The following is a 6917-nucleotide window of genomic DNA, read 5'->3' as shown; positions in this document are numbered from 1 at the left end:
GCACCGCTCTGGGCACTACAGCCACAGACAATAAAGACCGTGACTGTCAGAGAGTTCATGCTTCAGATGATGCTGAGGGCAGCAGCAGCAGCAATAAAGCAAGAGCAGAGAACAGAGAACTTCCCAAATGGTGATGGGGAAGGCCCCAGTGAGAGGGAGGCCTAAGGGAGCAAGTCCAGGATTCCCAAGTCCTGGCAGGGGGCGTGCTGGGTAGAGAGAGCAGCAAGGGCAGAGCCCACCTGGTGCCATCCGGGAAAAGCAGGGAGGCAAGGAGGCCAGTGTGACTGAAGCAGGATGAAGTCAGTTGAGTGTGTGTGTGTGTGTGTGAGAGAGAGAGAGAGAGACAGAGAGAGAGAGAGAGACAGAGAGAGAGAGACAGAGACAGAGAGAGAGAGACAGAGACAGAGAGAGAGAGACAGAGACAGAGAGAGAGAGAGAGACAGACAGAGAGAGAGAGAGAGAGAGAGAGAGACAGAGAGAGAGAGAGACAGAGAGAGAGAGAACACATCTTTAATATCCAGGCTTTGTGGACTTTGTGGTCTCTTGCAACTGACAATGCAATTTGGCCACTGTAGCATGAAAGCAACCACAGATTATATGTAAAAGAATGGGGGGAGGGGCTGCAGAGATGGCTCAGGGGTTAAGAGGGCTTGCTGCTCTTCTGGAGGACCATTCTCACAACCACCAGTAACTCCAGCTCCAGAGGATCACATGCCTTATTCTGGACTCCATGAACATGCACACACATTCACAAATACATATCCACACACCCATATACACACTCATCATGAAAATAATTCTCTTTTTGTTTTGTTTTTATTTTTTCAAGACAGGGATTCTCTGTGTGGCCCTAGCTGTCCTGGAACTCTCTGTAGACCAGGCTGGCCTCCAACTCAGAGATCCGCCTGCCTCTGCCTCCTGAGTGTTGGGATTAAAGGCGTGTGCTGCCACTGCCCATCTCTTTTCTTTTTTTAAATGAGCAGGACTGCATTCCAATACAACTTTACATACAAACATGGCAATGGACAGAGTGGTCTGCCAGTCATAGTTAATCCCCAGTGTCCACATTGAGGCCATTGTAAGGCTTTAGTGTTGCTGATAGTGAGCTGGGGACCCACTGACAGGTTTTGGGTAAAGACTGTACCTACTCTGACATTTCATTCACTTTTCTTTTCTTTTTTTTTTTTTTTTTTTTTTTTTCGAGACAGGGTTTCTCTGTGTAGCTTTGCTCCTTTCCTGGAACTCATTTGGTAGCCCAGGCTGGCCTCGAACTCACAGAGATCCACCTGCCTCTGCCTCCCGAGTGCTGGGATTAAAGGCGTGCGCCACCACCACCCGGCTTTCATTCACTTTTCATTCATCACTTTGGGTGCCGGGAATGAACAGATGGTTGCAAGACCAGGAAGGGAAGTTGGGAGTCCAGATCCACTACTTCCTATATGAATGGAAGTGGGAAAGTCATTTGGCATCTCCCATTGTAAACTGGGAAAATAATAATACCCACATCACAGAGTTAAGGTGAAGAGGAAGAGGATTAATACATGGAAAGCACATGGAAAGTGCCTGGCGCACAGTGCTAATAATGTCCACTGCTTTTATCGGTGCGCTAACTTAGACGAGCCATCGAGGTGGCTTGATCTGGTCGAAGGAGTAAAAGGTGATTTGAGAGGCTGGAGAGATGGGTCCTCACTGGCTGTTTTTTCACAGAACCTGGGCTTGATTCCCAGCACCCACAAAGCAGCTCACAACTGCCTGTAACGCAGTCCCAGGGGATCCTATGTCCTCTTCTGGACTCCATAGGCACTGTATGCACACGGTGCATAGACATACATGTAGGCAAAACCTGAACATGTGTAAAAATAAATAAAGTTGGTGAGAACTCTTTTTTTAAAAAGAGACTTGTCTCTAGACATATTCCCATGAAATAGCAAACAGAACTTCCTAAAGTATTGTTTTTGAGGTGAAAACAGGAATTCAAGACGCTAACATTTTTACTTTTTTGCCTGAGTCATTGGGAAAATGGAGGCACTTTGCTTTGTTTTTAAAGCCGTGGGAAAATCTAGACAGTAGGGTCTGTCAGTCTGGTTCAAAGGGACGCACATGGGAGCTGGGACGGGACCATTGAGAGGACTGCAGTGGCGCGGCCAGAGAGGAAGGCTGGAAACCAGGAAGTCTGTCCTCTGAACAATCACTGTAAGGAGGCAGGGAGGGAGATGAGGTCAGTGGTACTGGATTGTGATAGGTTAAGTAAGTATTCATCACTGGGAGCTGGGCCCCACAAGCTTGTAGCCCCAGCTACTTGGGAAGCTGAGGGAGAAGGATTCACAAGTTCAAGGCCTACCTGTGCTACAGACTGAGTTCTAGGCTAGCCTAGGAAACTTAGTAAGAACCTGTCTGAAAATTAAAAAGTAGGAGAGAACTCACCTAGCATGAATAAGGCTGTAGGTTTAACCCCCAGTACTAAAAGCCTTGGCTTTAGCAACAAAGGGCGGGGGTAGGGGATGGGGGGCAGAGAGTGTTCGGGTATGAAAACTTAGTGGGATCAGGCTGTATAGAGGGTGGAAGGGCTGGGGATATAGAGTGTTTGCCTAGCAAGTGTGAGACCTGGGTTCGATCCTTAGCACCAGGCGGGGGGAGGCGGAGCAGAGGATGTGGTGGTGGAAGCAGAGATTGGCACACACGGAGCGGAGACTTCGGGGATGAGTTGCTGAAAGAAAAAGGTTAAAAATGAAGCCAGAGTTGGGACAAAGCGTGAGACTCAGACAGGGCTTCAAATGATAATGAAGCAAATGACTGCCAAGGGTCTGGCTGAGGCCTCGGAACCTGAGAGGAGATCAGGAGAGTTCGAAGGTGTTGCTGATGCAAAAGACTCCGAGATTGTTCAGCTCTGTGGAGGGCCAGCTGCCTCCTGAGTTCCTGGTCTACATCACGGAGGGATGCTGGGGAGCGGCACACCTTCTCAGAGACACCCGAGGCACGCTGCTGTTTCTGCATGCATCCTACTGCTGTGGTTTTAAGTCCATCTGGTATCTGCAGACCGTGCCACCTTCCACATTTACTTCTATGCAACTGGCACAGAGTGAGGGCTTAGGAACACTTGAGGAACTGGATGAAGGTGAGTTACGGAAGGCAGCAGTTCCAATCAGCTTGACAGGACAGCGATCTTTTTCTGTGGCACATTACAGAACACGCTCCTCCTGCCCTCCCTCCCCTTCCCCAGCTCCTTTCTTCCTAGACACATGGATGGAGTCCTAAAAATACTTCAGAACTCCACCATGTGTAACACAGAAGCACAGACGGTAGTCCATCAGGATCCACATCTAATATAACAATTCACGAAGGCCACTAATGGTTTCAAAGTCTCAATGCCTGAGGTCTTTTAGAGGAGGGTGTCCAGAACAGGTCAGATGTCCATCGCTTCACATGGTTGACCCTGGAACTTTTAGGAAGTCTATTCAGTAGGCGCCCAAAGTTCAGCCCACTGCCTCCACAGTCCGTCTACTCCAAGTCTACTCCATTTCCTGCCTTTTAATACAAGGTCAGTTGCTAAAGAGCCAGAAAAACAAAGTTCACATGGACGAAAGGCCTTAATACTCCATGGCACCAAAGAAAGAATAGTTTTACATTTGGAAAGTTTTATGGGCAAATGGGACTGTTGGGAGTCTCAGAAATCCAGGTCTATATGAAGTGCACCCTCAACAATCACTCCCCTTGAGGGTCCCCCTGTGTCTGATTAGGGAAGCATCCTGGGAAGGCTGCCACAAGGGACAAATGAAATAAATGTAGGTACAGAGCTTAGCAGACAGAGGTGGGCAGGTGATAGTTTGTAGTTACTTGGTCTTACTACTTGAAATGTGTTTTTAAATCACAAAATGACCAATATTAGTTGTTAGTATGAGATGGCCTAACTGAATTGATAAATATTTCAAAGTGATTCTCAAACGGTAGTACCCATGAGTCATGTCCGGGGATCTTGTTAATTTGTGGAGTTCACATCAGTAGATCTGGAGTGAGCGATGCCGGGGTTTTCTATTTGTTTAAGACTGGGTCTTACTCAGTAGCCTCGGCTAGCCTACAACTCCTTTTGGTTGTTGTTGTTGTTTGAGACAGGGTTTCTCTGTATAGCCCTGGCTGTCCTGGAACTCACTCTGTAGACCAGGCTGGCCTCATACTCAGAGATCTGCCTGCCTCTTGCCTCCCAAGTGCTGGGATTAAAGACATGTGTCACACCACCTGGCCTGGAACTCACTATTTTAACCAGACTGGCCTTGGCCTTGCTCTGACAGCATTTCAGTTTTTGCCTCCCAAGTGCTAGGGTTGCGGGTGTCCCAACCCTTTTCTGGATAAAGGTCTGCAGTTGGAGCAAGTTCCCAGGTGACTCCAACCCACCCATTGCACGGACTCGCAAAGATATGAGTCAGCCACCAGGCTATAAAATTATCCAATGAGTGCTATAAAATGTGGACTTTACCCCTAGGGTGCAGGACTATCCCCCAGGCCACAGTGCTGCCATCTTCCGGAGTCTAGCTGGGTCTGTTCACAAAATACCGTCTTAGCTGGCCTAATCAACTGTTGACACTCCTTCATGGAAGGAGGAGCAGGGAGGGTCAGAAGACCCTCATCTGAGTATGCAGACACTCTTCCCAACCAGTTGTGAACAAGTCTGTCCTAATTGCAAATGGCTGCAGGGTCTCAGAAAGGGCTGGAAACATAGGTGGGGAAGGACCATGGAAGGGGCTCCATCTACACAGCCAGTGGGAAGCCACTATCCACGCTGGGTGCAAACCTTCCAGTGTGGCTGCTCTAATGTCACTCAGGCCCCTTCCTGTAAACCCTCACCCACCGCTCTGTCAGCAAACCTAATCAACTAACTTACTGGTTCCCAAAGAGAACATCGGTGGCATCATACTTTGTTTTGTCTTTGGGACCATAGGAAGAGAGGGTAGACATTGTTTGTCTCCCTCTAGGAAGGGGGTTGAGCAACAACACCCTGGTTCTAGATCTACTGAATCGGAATTTCCATGGTGCAGTGCAGGCGTCTATGATGTTAGTAGGCAGCCCAGATAATTCTAGTCCTCTGAAGCTGAGAACCGCTGGCCTGGGGCCTGGAATGCTTTCTAATTCCGATCTCTGGATCATTCCAGTTCATTCATTCGCTGCTCTCTGTTGAGCTTTTACTCCCTGCCAGCCACTGACCGTGGTGAGGACAAACCAGAGGCACAGTAGAGGGTGGGGGTGGGGCAGAAATCCAGGCGTGTGACATAGGAGCCCAGGATGATTGGTCAAGATCAGGAAGGACCGCCGAGCAGGGTGGTGCACCAGTGACCCCAGAGCTGGGGAGGCAGAGACAGCTGGATCCCTGGGTTCTCCCAGGCTAGTCTGCATGGCAATCCCCGGGCCAGTGAGAGATCCTGCCTCAAAAACCCCAAGGTGAATAGCTTCTGAGAAAGGCTTTCTGAGGTGGACCTCTGGCCTCCACATGCATGCACATACATGTGCACATACAAACAGAAAAGAAAGAGCAGGAAGGTGTCTCTGTAGGAAGTGAAGGTGGGATGGAGCTAAAGGATCTACTAGCTTAGGACACAAAACAAAAGGGACCCAGTGCTCCACACACTGGGATAGTCTTGAGTTCACTCGGGGAGGAGAGGGTGGGTGACAGGAGGAAATGATGATGAGATCATGAAGGGCACTAAGCTCACAGACTGAGCCTCGTTCTCAATGCTAGGATTCTAAGAAAATTAAATGCTGAGGGTCTAGTGATGCAAGTCTTTAATCCCAGTACTCAGAAGACAGCCTGGTCTACATAGCAAGTTCTAGGACATCCAGGACTACAAAGAGAGATCCTGTCTCAAAAAAATCAAAAGAAAGTTAAATGTAGCCCTGGCTGTCCTGGAACTCACACTCTATAGCCTAGGCTGGCCTTGAACTCAGAAGTCCTCTGAGAAGTCCTCTGCCTCTGCCTCTCAAGTGCTGGAATTAAAGGTGTTCGCCGCCACCACTCAGCTCAATACAGATACTTTATTCTTCAGTTTATTTTTTTTTTCTCTAAATAGTGAACTTTCTTGATCCTTACACAGAAAAAATGTGGTCTCCCTAGACTCCCAGCTCATGATATCTTTAATGTGGTACAGGATCATTCTAAGTAAAAGATACACAGTACATGCCCACAGAAAGGCCAAGGGTAGGCCGGGCAATGGTGGCGCATACCTTTAATCCCAGCACTTGGGAAGCAGAGGCAGGCAGATCTCTGTGAGTTCGAGGCCAGCCTGGGCTACAGAGTGAGTTCCAGGAAAGGTGCAAAACTATACAGAGAAACCCTGTCTCGAAAGACAAAACAAAACAAAGCAACAACAAAAAAAAACAAAAACAAAAACAAAAAAAAAACAAAGAAAGAAAGAAAGAAGGAAAGAAAGAAAGAAAGAAAGGCCAAGGGTAGACTCAGATACATAAATGCAAACAAGCCCCTGCCTTGGAGAAACTCAAAATTTACTGTAAGAGGTGGATAATTAAATAACTCACAATATAGCTATGCTCTGCATACACCACAGCAGAACTGTGGGGGAAGCATCCTAGAACCACAGAGGGGAGGATTCACTCTTGCAAGATGAAGGATAGGGACGGAAGGGAACTTCAGAGAGACTGCTGGTTCTGAAACCGGGGATGAAGGCTAAGAGTGCATCAGGCAGTGATGCGTGGAAAGGAGGTTCTAGGCTACCAGAAAGGAGGTTCTAGGCTACCAGACAGCTATGTAAAAGAAGGTACGGAGTAAGAACAAGGGGTGGGTGGGAATGATGGGGTGATCAGTACTTCCTCAGCAGAGTATTCTCACTGACAGGAGGGCCAGAGAAGCAGGCAGGGCCAGAACACCAAGGGCTTGGATGCCAACCTTGGTTAGATTTGTTCTTCCAGCCATA

Source organism: Peromyscus eremicus, chromosome 2, assembly GCF_949786415.1.
Source record: "Peromyscus eremicus chromosome 2, PerEre_H2_v1, whole genome shotgun sequence".
Taxonomy (NCBI): Eukaryota; Metazoa; Chordata; class Mammalia; order Rodentia; family Cricetidae; genus Peromyscus; species Peromyscus eremicus.
The sequence above is the reverse complement of the archived record's forward strand: the minus strand, read 5'-3'. Positions refer to the sequence as shown.